General features: G+C 39.7%; 1 protein-coding gene and 1 pseudogene across 2 annotated transcripts in view; both read left to right on the top strand.

The window, feature by feature from the left end:
- LOC307050839 (torsin-1A-interacting protein 2-like) overlaps nt 1-10,656 on the top strand; it is an 86,168-nt pseudogene extending 75,512 nt beyond the window's left edge. Inside the window, exons 3-5 of the transcript in view lie at nt 1,773-1,884; nt 9,444-9,590; nt 10,256-10,656. The product of the transcript in view is annotated as a torsin-1A-interacting protein 2-like (transcript). The remainder of the gene's footprint in view (nt 1-1,772; nt 1,885-9,443; nt 9,591-10,255) is intronic.
- Nucleotides 1-19,418, top strand: part of SLC35F4 (solute carrier family 35 member F4) — a gene marked incomplete at both ends in the record, with an annotated part of 288,469 nt that overhangs the window by 76,412 nt on the left and 192,639 nt on the right. The gene's annotated exons all lie outside the window — the stretch shown is intronic.

Here is a 19,418-nt window from a genome sequence, read left to right as displayed (position 1 = left end):
GCAGAGATGGGTACAGTCTGAACTCCAGCTGGGATCTAATTCTCTCTGTACTGCAGATTTGTACTTGCTTTGAATCTTGACATGTAAAAGGTTCCCGCAAACATTACGCCACAGAGACTATATTTAGGCGGCTTTAATAGGGTAGCATGGCTCCGCTGTAGTCCTTAGGGTCCCACCAGGGAATACACATCAGCGATCAGCAACGCCGAGCGCTACACTGTTACTCCACTTGCTGGTGATTGGAATGAGAAGACTTCTTTCTTCTCAAAAATTAATTTCTGGGTCAAATTCACAACAAACTCAGATAGATACTTGACTTACTATTATTTTAATTGGAGGGCACTTACTGCAGACTTCACTCGCTGTCATTTGACCTTCACCTGACTTGTGAGAGACTCTGCCGCCTGAGTCACATGCCACATCTCGGTCTGATGGAAACGTAGGCTCTAGATTTTGTTTTGCAGTGTCCCGTGCTTCTTCCATACTTCCCTCTTTTTGTATTTCTTTTCTTCACATCTTCCTTTCCCCCCTTTTTTCCCCTAGAAAAACAAAGTAAGAAAACAGCTCTGAAGGTGCTTTGAAAGTTAAAGAGCTTTAGAAACCTTTGGTGCTCGCAGAATACCAAGTGTCTTCCATGTCCCTGTTGTCCTTGAAGGGGGAGGGTTATGTGGTCAGTACCTGTTAAATGCCAGGCATTGCATGAGGCCTCTTGGTATATATTTTATTTAATTCTCATAACGACCTTGCAAGATTGTTATGCTTATCCTTATTCTATAGAAGAGGCATCTCAGGCTCAGAAAGATTATTAACTTGCCCCAAGCCAACAGCCAAGTAAGTGAAGAATCTGGAAGGGAACTTACACTCTGAAATCTATGCTCTTTTCACCCATTTTCCCTCGCCTTTCTAAGCTACAGTGCTCACTTATGGTGGGAAATAAGGAAGAATTAGCCAATTCAAGTAATAAGTAACACAGACTCGAATTTGGAGAAGCTGCTGCTTCAGTTGTAATCCCAGATCCCCAATCAAACTTTACTGATTCCTCTCTTTAGCTTAGCTCTGCCAGGGCCTCTGCTACCCGCATTGCCCTCTACTTTGAACTCAGGCGGTTTCTGGGAAACATTTGTTTTATCATCTCCAAAACTGGAATTTGGGACAGAAGTTTCTCTTAATAAGTCAGTTTATCACTGGGCAGTATAAGGATTGCTAATACTATGCAAATCACCCATCTGCCTTAAGGGAGATTTAAAGTAAGATGGGTCCACACCTTCCAGGTGTGTAGTCTGAATGGTAGCTTTCACTTCCATATGGGGTGGGGTGAGCCCTTTACTTTGAGCCTTACTGAGACTTGTGCAATTCTGAGTCCTTGACCCCATGTTAAGGTCTGGCCTTTTTGTACAGCATTCTCTGAAATACTGCCTAGATCATGAACAGGTTCTGACCAAGGTCAAAGACAAAGCTATATCATTTTTCAGTTGGAAAAACTCCTACTATAGACGGTCTTAGAGCTGTCAGGCATTTGGAGACTTTGTTGCAGGAAGGATGGATTCACATGAACCTGGGCAAAAGACATCGGCTGTTGATGCTAACAAGGGTGAGAGCAGAGGCTAAAACTGAGGATGGTCAGTGGTGGCAAGGGACAATTGGAGGGGCTCTCTGCCCCCTAAACTCCGTCAGCCTCCCTAAACTATTGTAAATGAGAAACAAACAAGCAAAACGTGAAAACCATTCAACAGATATTTTTCGACCTTTCTACTCAATGTGGTTGTTTACAGATCATCAGCATCACCTGGGAGCTTGTTAGAAAAGCAGCCTCCCAGGATCCACCCCAGGCCTACTGAGTTAGAATCATGCTCACGTGATTCTGCGCACCACCACGAGCTGAAGGTCAGTGCAGCCATTTTGTACCAGGAGCTGTGGTCTTGAGGGCTGGGCGCAAGGCCTCTGCACACAGCACCCCATGAACAAGTGAAACTGGACGAAGCACCAAGGAAAAGAAAAAAAAAGGTTAGACTTTATTTTATTACCCAGATTCTATTTTTATTTCAGGAATTGTTAATGGGGTTTGCCATTGACATTAAGTGAAGGATAAATGAATTAAGGCGTTCAAAATTAAAACAGTGCTGTGAGGAGGATTTCGCTGGGGAAAGCTGTGCTGCGAATCCACCTAAACTAAGCAAGAGAAAGAAGTAGGGAGGTGCTCAATCGCTTCATCTCAGATCTGAGGAGGAGACTTCCACCTGACCACCCAGAGAGCTTAGCATGTGACTCTAGTGGGTAGAAGGGTGTAGTAGCCGGCTGTCCGTCACCCACTAACCCATCCCCACTGGGAAATCAAAGGAGCCAGAGAGACGGGATGGTGAGTGCTCGGGCAGAGGTGCAAAGCTGCGGCTGTGTCTGAATGGTCACGCTGCCTGCCCTCCGGTGGAAAGCGGATCCTAGGAACTGGGTGGGGAACCAATGGCTGGGAATAATTTTAATAGGGGTCACCCAGGGGAGGAGACCATGGCAGTAAAAGGCTGTGAGGTGACATTGGTGGTTGCTGTGGCCCGGGGCGGGGAATAAGGAACAGAAGCGGAGGGTGCTTGGGAATGGGCAGCCCAGCGAGCGGCTTTGATGGGTAAATGGAGGTTGTAGTCAGAGGAACCTCGAAGGGAGTCTCTAGAGAATTCGTAAAGATACTCAGCATGGCGATGTCAGCTCTAGATGTCTTCTAACACCAGGAAGAACAGCACTACCTTACTATGTAGTACTCACGAAGTAGGAATTTTCCTGCCCCTTTACTTCCCCCTCACAGCTTCAACACTGGGTGAGACACAGGTCAGAAATAGCAGGTAAGTTCTGGGAGAAAGAATTTAAAACAGATGATGTTAAGCAGACCCTCCTCCCCTGAGGTGCGGGAGCGTCTTGCTGCTGGTCCAGCATAAGGGAGGGGTGTGTGGAAGGGAGACTTTTGGATGACGATTGATCTGTTCGTCTCCATATCTGACTAGACACTTTTAAATACTGAATTGGGACTGCAGTTGGAATTTAAAATGATAGTAGATTATCTTTCTAACCTAAGCATGACCGTAAAAGTCAAGGTTAAAGGAAGGACCTGACTGGGTTTAAGGAGACAATGGGAAAAAACAAATTTTTGTGATTAAACCCCATAAGTCTTGCTTATTCAATGTGCCAGTTACAGTGAAGGATTAGCCGAAAGAGAAACACCTGTAAGTTCAGAGAAGCGTTAGTTAGAAGATGACTTGATATGATTCAGCCTTTGATTATTTTGGTCAGTGCCTGGAAACATTTTTCTATGGGGACCAAACTGTGTAGGTATGGGCAGTGCCTACTACATCAGCAGTTACCAAAGAGTGGTCATTTTAAGGGATACAAAGAGAAGGAATTTTCAAAGAGTAAGATTTAAGCATTTGTTTTAATGTATTATATTAATTAGAATAAACTAAGTGCTGTCAAAACTATCTCAAAATCAAAGTGAGTTAAGAGAATAAAGGGTTATTTTTCACCTCACATCACAGTCCAATGTGGGCTTTAGTGGGGATGGGTTCTGTGTTCCACAGTCATTCAGGGACTCAGACTCCTTGAGTTTGGGGGCTTTAGGTTCCTCTGGTCCTTGAATCGGTTTCCTCCAGCCACAGACCAACAAAGAGGGGACATTCAGGATCACTGACGGTGCCAGGAATCACTTCCGTGGCACCGTCCCTTGGCCAGAGCCTGTGATGTGACCCCGCCTAACTGCAAGGGTTGCTGGGAAATGTCTGGTAGCTGTGTGACCAGTGAGCAAAGGAAACGGAGTGAGGTGGGACTCACCACTGTCTCTCTTCATGGACACCTTATGAGAGGTACAGCTCATCAAATCCCTGATTTCACAGACACAGTATTGTTGCTTAGGTTAAAACTAAAGTGGTAGAGCCACTTCCTGCTGACCACATGAATCACTTGAAGGCCGGTTCCTGTGGGGAAGGAGTTGGGGTGGTCTTATCACTGCAGATAAGGACACTGAAGGATGCGGTGGGGAAAATGCCATTATGAAAACCCAGAATGATTCAGGTGTATTCAATCTCTGTAACTTTCTGCTTAGGGCATAGCAAAAGGGCAGCAAAAATGAATTAAAACCCTCTTTTCTCTTCAGGGCATTTTACTCTAATTAATCTTACAGTAAGGCTATTTAAAATGAAGCTTTCGTTATTGACTTATCATCAACAGTAATTTCTTGCAAGAGAAAAATAGACTTTTCCAGAATGGATTTTAAGAAATCAATTGGTGATTATTCTTTGTATTTCATTTTCATTTTTAAACTTAAAATTTTACTATTGAGTGATTAACAGCTATTTCCTGTGCACGAAAAAGAGAATTTTTAAGTGTGCATTTTTGTTAAATGGTTATTATGCTTTGCATTTCATTTTTATTTTTATACTGTGAGAGCATTGACTTCTTTTCACTGCCTTTGTCTTTATAGTCACTTTCTGTACTTGAGGTGGGTCAGAGCTGACTTTGGAGCCAGGACACCTTGGGCAGAGCCAAGTCTGCCCCTCATTAGCTGCCTGACTTTGAGCAAATTTCCTAATCTCTCTATGCCTCAGTTTTCTCATCTATAAAACGACAGCAGTAACAGTACCTACCTCATAGGATTGTGGTGAGAATTCATTGAGGTGATATTTATAAATATCTATTTATAAATTATTTATAAATTTTCTATTTATAAATTATTTATAAATATGCCAGTCTACTGGCGTAGACTAAGTGCTATGTATGTTTTTGGCGTTAATCTTTGACACGTGATACTCAATTTCCTTTTGCAGTAGTTTCCATTTGGCATCATACTTTAAAGTAAAAAACAATGAGCCTTTTAAAACAGAAACATTAATAAATAATAGCACAAGTCATTGTAGAGTGCTATGGCCAGAACTGTGATGTTGGTAAGCAGGTAATTCAAGTGTGGACTGTGTCTCATGTGATCGATGGCTTCCTTATAAATCAGGCAGTAGACTTGACTTGGAGTTTTTGCAAATCAATCAGCAATGAATGAAAGCCCTTTTCTAAGAGTAAGTATAGTGATTTGCTATACTTATTATTGGAATAAAACCACCCTAAAACTGATACTTGAAGAGGCTTGGTTTCTGAACAGGTTGAGATATAGAACAATGCAAAGACAGGGACCATTTATTTCCTGTTTACTGTCAGAAACCAGTAAAGGTAATGGCTTTGGCTGTACTGGCCTCATGGATTGCTAACAGCTGTGAACCCCGGAGTTAGACAGAACGGCCTAACTGGGCTGGGGCAGGAATCCCCTGGGGGAAGAGGAGGCCCACCCAGTGGAGGCTCCGGGTACGCGGAGGAAGAGAGAGAGCTTGTGCCCAGCGTGAGCAGGCATACTCTCAAGAGAAAGAAAGTAGAGCATGGAACAGAGCTTGCCTTTTCCATTTGCCCCGAATTTAACAATCCCCACCTGTCACTCCTCTTCCTCAGGGATAAGAGTGTGCTTAGGAAAAATTCCTTTTAATGAAGGGGAAAACTGTCTCTCTCTAATAAAGGCCCAAACTGTTAGGGTGCTCTGTTGTTTGGTCTCCTTTGTAATCATATGACTTACAGTGTCTGCACTTCTCTTTCTAGTATTAATTAACTACATATGGCATTAATTAACTATATATGGCATCACTCACTGGAGTCTCCTCCACAAATCTGTCGTTCTTCCTGGTGAGACTTCTGCACCCACAGACAACTGGGGCGGGGGGGCAAGTTAAGGTATTTTCTCTTTATCAGGAAGAAAAAGAAAAGTAGTGGAGCCCTTGCTTTAAAAAAAAAATCAGTTCATGGGTGATCTTAGTTGCTGTGGTGCAATTGGTGTGTGTGTGTGTGTGTGTGTGTGTGTGTGTGTTCGAATAGACAGAAGGTAATTTTTTTATTTTTTGGCACTTTCAGATCATAAGAGAATTTACATTAAGCAAATTCCCAAAATTGTTCCTGAGCCTTCCTAGATATTTAGGTAAATCTTTGAAGTGAGACATAGTAGTCTTTCATTGTTAATTTCACAAACTAACAGTAATCTACTTTCCATATCTTTTAAAGATATGCTTGGAAAATGACACAGCCTATTAATTTTTAATGAATGTTTCTAGACTTTAAGCACACAAAATTATCAACTAGTAATAGCATGTGTAATTTTCTGAAGCTGAAAAACAATAGCACAGTTATTTATTTATGCTTTGGTCTGCTAAGGTTATCATTACCAGACAAGGAAATAGCATATCATATTTTTACAAACTGTTTAACAGTAGTTATTAGTAGCAGTTCCTCACAAAGCCAGGTGGGAAGTAGTTTTATTTTTTTCAAAAAAAAATGCTTTAGAAATGAAAACACTATTGCTTTATACAAAATTACTTTTGCAATATGGGAATTTTGATTTTAAAAAAAGAGACATTGTCTCTCCATAGCCCAGTGATAACGTTTCTAAGATTCTAATGACATACTCAGGAAACATTCATAAATCAGTTAAGTGTCTATCACAGTAATGTTTTACTCTGTGTGGCCTTAGGAAAATGATTTCACATTTCTATTTTCTACTTGTCTTTGAAGAAACAGAGATCATGGTAATCTATTAACATCTTTGAAGCTCTCTGGGATAAAGAATATGCTAATTATTCTTTTGATATTATAATATTTATACTTTATTTAAATATGACTTTTGAATTAGACCAGTCCATTCTGTTGAAATAATGACAAATTTGGAGATATGACTGGTGTGTCTTTGGGACACAGTATTTCCATGTCCTATGTAATCTCAAAATTTCCCTGGTCTTGTGATAATAAGATGGCAGCTTCATTTTTAATGACCACACTGTAAGTCACTGTTGACTCTTTTCTAGAGATTATATCATTTCATTGTTTTGGTTAACATTAGGTTTGAAAAAATTGCAGCTCTAGTTTAAGCTAGAGGGGACAAATATTTGTGTTGTTGGTGATTAACAAGACTTCTGAAGGTCAGATATAAATACATAAACTCTACTGCAATATTAGTTTGCATTTCCCCTTTTTTGGTAAGTGTGTGGAAAAAGCCAGAACAAAGTATACCAAAAAGGGAATGATAGTTTGAAAGAATAAAGTTGTAATTTAGAAAAGGTAATTTCAAAAGAGACCTTGAGTAATGCGTATTCAATATGAAAAATACTAGTAATGCAGAAAAAAAGAAAACAATCAGTCAAATGTTCTATTACTTAAAGACAGTGTATTAACAATCCTGAGAATATTCCAAATCTGGTTTTCTAGTGCACTTTCATTTTACATTGTTGTGATTGTACTATTGATACTATTTTATATGCTGCTTTTTTCATTTACTATTACAGCATTAGCAATTTATAAATTGTCACAAACTTCTCACAAACTATTTTCATTGGCAACATAATCTATTATCAAATGGTATAGAATAACAGATCATTTGCCCTTATTAGTGTGATTGGTGCTCTGATATTTACTGAGTTTTGGGAGTTTATCCTCTCTGCCTCATTTATTCTCTCCTCCTCTCTGCTTAGTCTGCTAAACAAAACTAAGACTTTGGTGCATTTACTATAAAAGTTCTAAACCTGCCTCAGCAGGACTTCTGGTTCCAAAAGACAGAGCAGCATAAAACTCAGATGCAACATGATAATTACATTATTTAATTATGAGACAGATATGTGCACATTTCTCTGTAAAGTGGATTTGTTCAAACTCAGTAGCTTCTGGATCCTAGGAGAAATTGAAACATTGTCTCTTCAGAAGGTGTGTGCTTCTGGCAACAAAAATGAAAATAAACAAGTGGGACTATATTAAACTAAGGAGCTACAGCACAACAAACAACAAATTGAAAAGGTAACCTACAAAATGGAAAAAAAAAAATTCACAAACCATATATCTAATGAGATTAATATATAAAATATATAAATAACTCATACAACTCAATAGCAAAAAAAAAGCAAATAATTCAACTTAAAGGTGGGCAAAGGACCTGGATAGACATTTTTCAAAAGAAGGCATATAAATGGCCAAGAGGTACATGAAAAGATGCTCAACATCACTAATCACCAGGGAAATGCAAATCAAAACCACAATGAGATACCACCTCACACATCTTAGAATGGCTATTATCAAAAAGACAAGAAATAGCAAGTGTTGGAGAAGGGTGGAGAAAAGGGAATACTTGTGTACTATTGGTGGGAATGTAAATTGGAGTAGTCATTACGGAAAACAGTATGGAGGTTCCTCAAAAAATTACAAATAGAACTACCAAATGACCCAAACATCCTACTCTAGGTATATATGGAACAAGGAATTGGGGGAATTCCCTGGCAGTCCAGTGGTTAGGACTCTGCGCCCTCACTGCTGAGGGCCTGGGTTCAATCCCTGGTTGCAGAACTAAGATACTGCCACAAACCCATGTTCATTGCAGCATTATTCACAATAGCCAAGATATGGAAACAGCCTAAGTGTCTGTCATTCGATGAATGGATAAAGAAGATGTAGTAGATACATACAGTGAAATGTTATTCAGCCTTGAGAAAGAAGGAAATCTTGCCATTTGTGACAAGATGGTTGAACCTTGAGGGTATTATGCTAAGTGAGATAAATCCAACAAAGAAAGACATACTGTATGACCTCACTTAAATGTGGAACCTAAAAAAGTCAGACTCATAAAAACAGAGAGTAGAATGGTGGTCACCAGAGGCTGGGGAGTGGAGGAATTGGGGAGATGTTGTTTAAGATGATGTTTACAGCTAGTAGATAAATAAGCATAGTGAATAATAGTCAATAATGCTGTACTATAAACTTCAAAGTTGCCAAGAGACTAGATCTTAATTGTTCTCATCACACAAAAAAATGATAATTAGTAACATGATAGAGGTATTAGCTACAGGCTTGGGTAGTAAACATACATAATATCTAAATGTATCAAACCAACACATACACCTTAAACTTACACAATGTTACATGATCTCAATTTTTAAAAATTAAAATATAAAAATCCATTTTTAAAGAAAAATAAGGTGTGTGCTTGAGAGCCTCATGGCTTATGGTGGTAAATATCTGCAGCATCCCCAGGCTGAGTACGATGTGGAAGACAGTACAGTTTGTGAAAACCAATTCATCTAAATGAACTTTCAGGAGTTTTTAGATTTTTCCACAATTTTACCTCTTTCCCAATAAAGGTCTAACTTTTTTTTTTTTTTGCGGTACACGGGCCTCTCACTGCTGTGGCCTCTCCCCTTGTGGAGCACAGGCTCCAGAAGCACAGGCTCAGCGGCCATGGCTCATGGGCCCAGCCGCTCCGCGGCACGTGGGATCTTCCCAGACCAGGGCACGAACCCGTGTCCCCTGCATCGGCAGGCGGGCTCCCAACCACTGTGCCACCAGGGAAGCCCAGGTCTAACTTTTTAAAATCAAGCTAACCATTTAGGGTCATTAATTAGGATCACTTAAAACTGAGTGTAAGGGACGGGGACGACGTTCTGTTCCGCCGCGTCCGAGGGGTGCAGCTCGGCATTGTGGAGCAGAAAGAACACTTGAAGGGCTTTCCTGACATTGACAGTCGATGGTTTAAAACCCCGCTAGAATTTGTAAGTGTGTGAAGCATTCCCAGACCCTTCAACCAACTCAACAGCAGCTACTTCCCTGTGACTGGGTCCTGATTAGGGTCCTCCCAAGAAAGACTTCATTGGATCCACGCTCAAGAGGACTCTGCCAGGTTTTCCTGACCCCTCTACATGGCTATCAAGTGCCAAGGCCTTAAGACTTGGGTATGTGTATTGCAATGGCAAGAGTGCCAGCGCCCACCGAAGACCCACTGGACCTGTCAGCTCCTCTGTTTCACCAACCAGACAATAACTTACCAGCAAAGCAGAGTAAGCCGGGTGCCTCTGCATGATACCACCAGCTGATAACACACAAGAAAAAATAATTAACTTAGACTAGAACCCTACATTTTCTTGAGAAGCTGGGATTTAAAGGAGCTATTCTGAGATCTGTGCTGCTAGTAAGTGACTGATAACATAGACTGGATCAGTCCCTGAGTTCAGAGACTGGGTTGCAAGTGAGTGAAAAATAGACAATGAAATGTTTAAGAATTGCACAGAGGTGCAAGCCAAATTTTACCCTCTCCAAGTAATGGTGGTTGGACTGAGAAAGTGCTAAACTAAACCTGTAATAGGACTGGTTGTTTGGGTGTCTCTCTTTGTCATTGTGGCCTCTTACTGTTACATTGCTTTCTGTGTTGTCTCTCTAGGTCCCATTGTTCTCAGATAAATTCACATTGCCCTGACTGTGGACAGCAATGGTTCCCTAGTTTAGAACTAGGCCACTGGTTGTACCAAACTGAACTGGTTGAGAATGAATGTTAGCAAGTATTCTTAGACCGTATTAACAGAGCTGATTATTGCTGAGTGTTATCTTGATAATCCTGCTGATAGAAGCCTTGTTCTTCCTTGGTCTTTCCCACTTGAGGGGGCTCTCCAAAATCTTACCAGGTGGACCTTTGAAAAAGCTTGCCACCCATTTCTTCTGGGTCCTCCACTGGTTAGAAAAAGGATATATGACTCTAGAGTTGCTGGTTTTAACCCCGCATTACAGTTTATCCTGATCAGAACAGACAAAACCTTGAACAAAAAACTTGGCCAAAGGAAATAACTTCTTAAACTTAAGATTTTCTTAAAGTAAAAATCATGGAGACTCTAGAGGATTGTGTACTAGTAGCCCAAGGAAGATGGAAAAATGACTCCTTTCTATATCTGATCCAGACTGTCACTGCTCTGGGAAACTGCTTAAATTGTTGTTGGATCTGCTTCCAGGGTCTATGCATCTCTTCTTCAGCATGAATTTAATCAGCATTCCAAGCCAGACTGTTCATCTAGAACCTGACTAATCCATATTTCCTATGTTTTGGAATTAGCTTACTCCTAAAAATCTCCACAGCCTAATTATTGACATTATTATGACACGGTAGTCCTGGAGGAGAAGCCCCATACTGTGTGTACTTTCATTATATTCTAGTGATAACTTTTGTGGGAAAGCATCCTTGTAGCTGAATTCTAGATTATTCCAGTAAAACAACTAGACATTTTAATAATAAACTATATTGTTCTAAATTCTACCTCATATATTAATCAGTGATAATTATATATATATAATTTATTCATATATAACTATTTATTCATCATTGGCTCTATTTAGCTCATCCTCCGTGTGGGTATGACATGATCGATAACTGGTCACTGTCAGAGAAATCACGTTCAATCAGGCAACACCTATATAGGTGACATAAAAGCATGCAGAAATGCCTCTGTCTACATCTCCTTGGCTCTACGTAAGCAAATACTATCCTGTCTTTGTGGTGACTGAATGTAGAATGTCCTCCCCTGGTAATGGAAAAGTACCTGTCCTAGGAGATAGGTGACTAAAGAAGTTACCCAGCTTGACTCCATATATATTATGAACAGTTTAGTGGAAGCATTTTTCTTAGAACTAAGAAGGTCTTACCTGACATTGACCTCATTCTGGCCTTCACTTGTTCACAAGAATCATGGAACTAGAGTTCGGGTAAGAAACTTAGAAAAAGCAGTTGAAAACATCTCAGAGGCCACTGAACAATTTAAAAATTCCACTTAAGATTCTAGATAATCCAGTGCTTGTGTAGCAACTCAATTTTCTCAAGGTCCCAGGTTCTTTCTATCTTTCCCCTCTGGGATCCTTATCATATTGGCTTTTTGTGCTCATAGTTCTCAACGAGTACAATGTAGCTTGTTGCTGCTCCAGACATTGCAATCCCAATCAAAGGCTGGAAGTAGGGAGCAAAAAGCTTTCTCCTTTCAGGTCTGTTTCTTTTATTGGGGAAGAAGATCTTTCTCAAAAGTCCCTCACAAATTTGTTCTTACATCTCATTACAGCAAGGATTTTTTCCATATATCCTTGAATCACAAGGGAGCCTGGGAAACCTGGCAGAGGGGAATGGAGTTGGCATTGCCTGGATAGGGCACATTGTCTCCTCTAATAAAATCAGAGCTCTTTTAGGAAGGAAGAAGTAAGGAATGAATGGCTGTTGGTATGCAACAAATCATGCCTGCCACATGTTGTTAAAAAGTCACTTGTTAGTCTGTTTAAAGAATGTACCCCAGAGATCTACCTGTATCCGCCTTAAGTCTGTCATGATGGAAGTTCTCTTCTGTTTTATTGCTGAATAAACTGTGTGGACTGCTAAAAAAACAAAAACAAAAACAAAACTGAGTGTAGAAGATACTGTTGTAATTTGTGTGCAGTTTTCAAATAGACATGACTGTCATTTTGACACGCTTGTGACTGTGTTGAGTACACTTGGCTCTGGTTCTGTGATTCTTATATAGATGGTTAGGTGTTTATCTTGTTCTCTAGGCGTTTTCTTCATTCTCTATATGTTATTTCCTTGCAGGGTCTGTCAGTCAGCCTTTCGTGTAATGATGCTGTGTAACGACCTCAAAATCTCAGGGGCTTACAACGAAGTACTTTTTTCCTTGCTCATGGGTCTGTGGTGTTTCCCTGGACTCAGGTAGCATCAGGCTATGTTCGGGGCTGCTGCATGGGTCTCTTCTGGGGTTCAGACTGAACGCACAGTGACTACCTTAGTATATTTCCCTGTGGAAATGGCAGAAGTACAGGAGGGCAACCCAAATGCACAAACCCATTTTAAGTCTCTGCTTGTATTACTTTTACCGATATCCCATTGAAAAAAGTGAGTCATATGGCCAAATCCAAGCTCAGGGGGTGTGGCAGTACAGTCTACACACTACCAGAATATGGCAAGTATAATACTACTGTAAGAAAACGACAAATTGAGACCCATAATTATATTTACCATACAGTGTTTAACATGTTATATTTGGGGCTTAGCTATTTTTTTTTCTCTTGGTTTCCATTTTCATAAGGCAACTGGTCTTTTCTGTGCTTTTTAAAATGTCTTTTTCATCAGAGGCTTTTCCTCCCAGATAGCTTTGCATAAGTTTTATGGGCATAGAATACTTTGCTGTTACTCCTCATAGAATGTTTGAGTTGGAAGGTACCTTAGAGTTTCAGTTCTATCACTTTGCAGATCAGAACACTGAAGTCCAGAGAGGTTAGGTGACTGGCCTAAGAACACACAGCTAGCCAATGACAATATATTTTCATGTGCCAAGTGAGGAGCAGGACATTTTAAAGTTCCTTTTTTCCTTTTGACCCTTATGTCCTATCTCATTCTAAGCCAGTTCCCAGGGCCACTTCCCGGGAGGGGTTCAGCTGCCTACTCTCGAAATACTAAGCACAGAATAATAGATGACAAGGGCAGAGGGAGCACGAATGAGCCCCACGCCCCCTCTCCCTGCAAGATGGCTGGCAGGCAGTGTCCGTCCTCCCCAGCAGGCAAGGCGGAGCCCCGGAGTGCTGGGCTCTGGGGAAGAGGCACAGGTCTTCTGAAGGTCACGTGGATGACCTCTCCCTGAGAATACCTTTTACAATGGTTTCATGAATCCTCCCAGTTGCTAGGAGATTATAGCAAGGTGTTTTCTGTGGACACTTGGGCATGGTTTTGAAAGCCCTTGGGTGCGAGAGAGAGTCATGAAATTAGGAAGTTTGAGATGATTTGTGTATGTGCCAGTGCAAATTAGTGTGTTTCCATATTTTAACGGAGCAGCAAGAGCACATCCATCTTGTCATTGTGTACAAAATTGTGAACAGTTTCATTTGTGTCACCTGTCATCTGAGATTCCCAGTGAAACTGAGTAGTTCGTCAACATCAGGTAATATTTATTAACAGTCTGTGTCTGTGCGTGTGTGCGTGGGTGTAAGCCCCTCAGCTTGATGCTTAACTGCTTCATTGGTTTCCTTCCATCCGCTATGGCCAGGAGCCAGCTGTGCCTACTTGTTTCATTCTGCACATATGGTGCTTTCAAATGACACTATTTATATGCAAATTTAAAAACCAATCATTTTTTGGAGGAAGAACCAAAATTCAGTTGGTTGTTTTTGCTGCCTGAGAAGTTCTTTCCACTACCTATCTACTCTTCATGCTTTTGTTTATATGATTGTGATACGTTACAGTGATGTCAATTTGAAACAAGTTGCATAGATAGGATGATAACACTTCTAATCATTTGCAACTTTGACTGAAAAAAAAAGTTATATAAAACTTAAAATGCCCACATCAGAATTAGCAGCAGTTTACTCTGCAGCTGAGGTGATCAAGCAAATGCTCATGAACCTGATGCAAATAAGAAATGAAATGATGATTATCAGAAATGAAACCTGCAATACAAGGGTGGAGAATTTTACTCTGTGGAACTAAAAAGTTTAATATTTTTATTATTAATTTTATATAATTATTCACAAGTTCGTTGCAGAAATATTTTATACTATAATTTATGTATCACTTTCAGTAATTTAATTGTTTAGAAATCAACTTGATATTTCCTTGTGTTCCTTTTTCAAAAGAGTGAGATTTGTTCTTTTTCATCTAGTGGTTTCTAGTCCAACTGATTTCTGAGTCACTTTCCTGCAGCTGATATTTCTGACAGAATTTATAGTGCTGTATCATGAATGATTTAGGATTTTTAATTGTACTTGACCACCACATGGCCAGATTGGTTAAATGACTTGAATGTGTAAAGTTGGCCAGAAATTCTGATGACTTCACTGTGGTCAGTTGAATCACTGGGAGTAAACATGGTGGCAAATTCTTGAATCTTTTCTTTCCTTTCTTTCTTTACTCACACTGGGGCGTTAGTGAATGCTTCCTAAATGAATGGAGTCTTTGAGCTTCTTTTAGATTACCTAAGAGAAACTTGAGGGCTGAGCACACACATGAAAGCCTAGACAAAACATGAAAGTTTGTTTGCCAAGATTTTTCTATTTTTTCATTGATCCAAACCTGGCAGGCATTCAAAGTTGTATCCATACATACAAACTGACTAGGGAAGGCTATGGCTACATTTAATGGAAATATTAGCAAATAACATTTATTGAGCACTTACAAAATGCCAAGATGTGTGATAAGCATACATCATCTCTTTTAAATCCCGTTAACAACCCTTTGAGGCAAGGAGCTCATTTAATATCTATTAATAGATGAGGAAATTTGGTTTCCAGAAATAATGTAACTTGTTCAATGTTATGTAGCTAGTAAGTGGTGGAACATGAATTCAAAACCCAGTCCTCTGAATTCCACCAACATCTTCAAGATTTCTGGTCTCTTCATTAATCTCTGATGCCAATATGTATGACAATTGAATCCTTAAAAGGTCATTTTTTTCAGAAATACATTTTATCTGTGCATCTGAAGCACATAATCTTGAGTAGTTTTATTCATATATTGTTTGAAGGGTATTATAGTTGTAACGTTTTCAGAACATACCCAAAGAGACTTTTTTGTCTCAGGTTCAGTGGCCAGAATGATAAATGAAATGGGAAATCTTAATGAAGTCCAAGCCAAAGGGTGAGTTAAAATGAGCCATGTGGGCCCACAGATGAAGTGAAGTGAAGTGTTCATGGCTACTGTAAAGGAGAAAGTTGAAAAAGAACATTTAAGAAATGAGCATAGATAACCTCTGCTTTACGAGTATATAGATTTTTCTCTAAGTATTGCTTGAGCTACCTCATGAATTTTGCTACATAGTATTTTTATAACTTCTGAACTTAGTGTGTTCTCATATCTAGTATGATTTCTTTGAGTCATGGGTCATTTAGAAAGTGTGTTTCTTAAATCTCTAGACATATTTTCTTTCAAGGCTATCTTTTGCTAATTGATTCCTAAGCTAATTTATTCTGTGATGAGAGAGTAGATTTGTGTGATACTGATTTCCTAAAAATTTTAGAAATTTTATTCCTGGCCTACCATATGATCACTTTTGTAATTTTTTAATGTATGTCTGAAAATATGTGTTCTGTATACATATGTATATGTCGTATCTTATTAATTGTGTCTTTGAAATCTTTTGTATCCGTGTTGTCTGCTTAATCAATGAATCATTGAGAAAAGTGTTAAAATTTCCCACTAAAGGGTAGATTTATCAGTTTAAAGAAAAAAGAAATGAACATAGAAAAGGAGAAACAAATGTAATTTTTCTCAAGTATACCCCTTTCACTATGCACTAAATTGTATTCTGTTAATCAGAGGTCCCTGGGCACATTCTTGGGATTTGGGAAGTTACACAGTAGAGGAAGGTGGGCCTTTAGAGAATTCTCTTCCCTGCTTTTCAGACACAAGTTTCTATTTTTAAAAAAAGATAATTCATACACGTTTGTATTGTTGGGTGCTTTAAAAAGCAATTTCTCAACTGTGGCCTCATTTCATTGTCAGGGAAAGCAGGCAGAGGAGTTCCCATTGAAGTGGCTGGGTCATCCAGTATCAAGGAAAGGAAAATGGAGTCCTAGGCCAGGAGTCAGGGTACTACCATCGCTGCCATCTAGATTCAGTTGTGATGTCTGGTATCATCACAGAGATATTTCATGTCATGTAATACTCTGGGTAATAGAGGGCTAATTTTTCAATATCAAAACATTTAAACTACTTGCAATCATTTGGGTAAATGTGATTAACTTGATAATTAATCATTTTGATTACATTTGTATAATAAAATAAATATTTTCCTAGTTACTCTGCTGGTGATGGGTATGGTTAAACTATCCTTGATAACCGAGGGTAGTTTGGTAAACATTTGTTACTTGTACTACTCTCTAATGCATGGATGTCCTCTCAAAGATTACTGGGGTGTATTGGTCTTACTTGGATTGCTTTGCCTTCAGAACTCTGTTGTTCCTCTTATGGTTTTCCTCCTTCAATCCTTAGGGAAGATTTGTTCTGGGAAATTTATTTACTGGTGGCAAGAATTGACCACATGGCTTCTGTGACTAATGCATACTGATTTCTCAGGGCCCAGAGTTAGCACTGGCTTCTGAGAAGCTCCATTCGAGATCCTGGGGACAACATGGCAGCAACTGTATGGAATCTGCTTTCACAAAGTAACTGGCAGTTGCCACAGACACTTAAGGAATTGTCAGTTAGTTTCACATTTCGGGTCATGTTTGAGGGATTGTTTCTCTAGAGCCTCTTTTGCCACAATTTCTATTAAAAAAGACTATTCTTTACACAGCTATTTTTTAAAGTTGTGTAATCGATATCTGGTGGAAAAGTTACAGCTAAATATGGTAGACTGGCTTTCCTGATAAAAGATGTATCTTAACTGTGGCGGAGAGGGAAAAAAAAAAAGACTTGATGGCAGACAGACCTGGGTATGAATTCTGGCTTTGTCTCATACTAACTGTAAGACTTTATGGTTTCCTGGCTTTGTCCTGTACTAACTTAAGACCTCAACAGGGTGTTGTCTGTTGCCTCATCTATAACGTGGATCCAAAAGTGACTTCCCTGTAGGGTTGGTGGGTTATTTATGGTGTATGTGCCCAATGCATATTCCTAGCTCATCGTAAGTGCTCGATAAAAATTAGTTGATATTGTTTAACATATATAATTGTTTTCAAGGAAGACAGTTGTCTTCAGGGAAGCAGCAAATAGTCTTGGTGTCCCTATATTTTTTATTGCAGAATTTCTTTCCTGAATTTGGTCTTGAACATTACATTTACTTTCATGATCTGGAAGGGAACATTTTGAGAAAAATTTCACCCCCTCCTGCTAACTCACTGTTCATGGCTTTTTGCTTCCTGATAGTGAAAAAGTGACTAAGAGCCTGTGTAGTACAGCATATTATATAAGCCTCTAGTGTATTTCTTTGATGTTACATCATAGATAGGTTTTCCTATTTCTATGTGTAATGATAGGGATAGGTAGGGAATGGAAAATGGATTATAAAGCCAAAGACACTGCATGCTGTGCAAGGTGAAATTAATTATGAGAACACACTGTGAAGCACAGATGCACCTAGAAAAACATAACTGCACAATTTAAAAATATACTGGACAATTTTATAAAGTGACAACCTATAACTTCAGGGAAACAGTGGGTAGCAGGATTTATGTATATGGGACTAACTTTTCGCCTTCCATTCTATGTTGACAGGAAATATCCCCCTTCCAGTTCCTCCACATATGTTACTGCAGTATTTGTGCAATTTCATTACAGCTTCATAGCACCTTTGGTCCAAAGGGACTTGTAAACTGGGGAGCATATTTTCAGCCCCACTACTGGAAGGCAGAGGAATTTGCAACTGCACATTAGAAATTAGTTTCTAGAATTATTAAATGGGATATGGACACAAATGGAAGTGAAGTGTGTGAGGTGAGATTTCAATTCAGGTACATTCACAATTAATAAGTGCAGAGTGAGGAAAAAAAATCTGACTTAATGAACTTGGAACTAAAGCTAGGAGCAAAGTCATTAGAAGAATATGAGGTAAAATTATACTCTCTGAAAGACTCCATCAAAGCTATAAAAGCGGTTGGAGGCCCTGAAATAACACTGGAATTATTTATGAAATGAGGAGTAATCTGTGAGACATCCATGGGGGGAAAGCCTGATTTGGAAATTTAAATTGGCCAGTGAAGTTTTGAGCATGTGAAATACTAGTGCCTCTGTTTTTCACACTAAGAAATTTGAAGTGGAGAAATCCTGTGCCCTAAGTGTGCAGGACAAAATAGTTTTTGGTATCAGTCCTTCTCATGGTTTTAAATGCACTGAGGTAGACAGAACAACCAGATTTTACTATTCTGTACTGTGACTTACAGGGTAATAGGTTGACCTGAGAGTTCCAAGCATTTACTAGATTATGAAACATACCAGGATCCATATTCATTTGCTCAACACGGAGAAAGGAACCTAGGAGATTTGACGAGACAGTTGTTGCAAAATCACATATATGCAAACTCTCTTCCCATTACCCTAACCTGCCGCCAGATTCCCTAGCTGCACAGCTTGGGGTGCTTGGAGAGCTCACGAGGAAGAGAGAGGCCATGGAGGTGGAAAAATAACCCAAGAGGTTAAGCCTGCCTTGACCTTTTTCCCCACCCCTCAGAATGCTTGATTGTATACCTTGTTTTTCTGGGAGCTTTGATCATCAGTTAGGAGACGGCCCTTAGCTCAGTGATAATAACTAAGTAGAAAATACAATATTGCTGGCTTCTTAACTGTAAAAGTGAGACACGCCATGCCTGACATCCCCTACCATCACCCACACTTCCCGAAAACAACCCCTAAATGCTGCATGTTGGCCAATGACCACATTGCACAATAATCAGACAAATGTCCTGTCATTTAGGCCTTGCACTGCCACCACTTTGTCAGATGAGAAGAGCCTTGTGACACCCATGCCCTCCCCTTTGAATTACCCTCTGAAGTGCACTTCTGTGCTACTGCTGAGAGGCATCTACCAGGCTGTTCCCTCACTAGTGCGGGCTTTCATTTCATTGCCCCAAATGGATCACCTGGGACCCCGCTCTAC

The sequence above is a fragment of the Hyperoodon ampullatus genome, assembly GCF_949752795.1.
Source record: "Hyperoodon ampullatus genome assembly, chromosome: 3".
Taxonomy (NCBI): domain Eukaryota; kingdom Metazoa; phylum Chordata; class Mammalia; order Artiodactyla; family Ziphiidae; genus Hyperoodon; species Hyperoodon ampullatus.
This window is presented reverse-complemented; position numbering and strand designations above follow the sequence as displayed.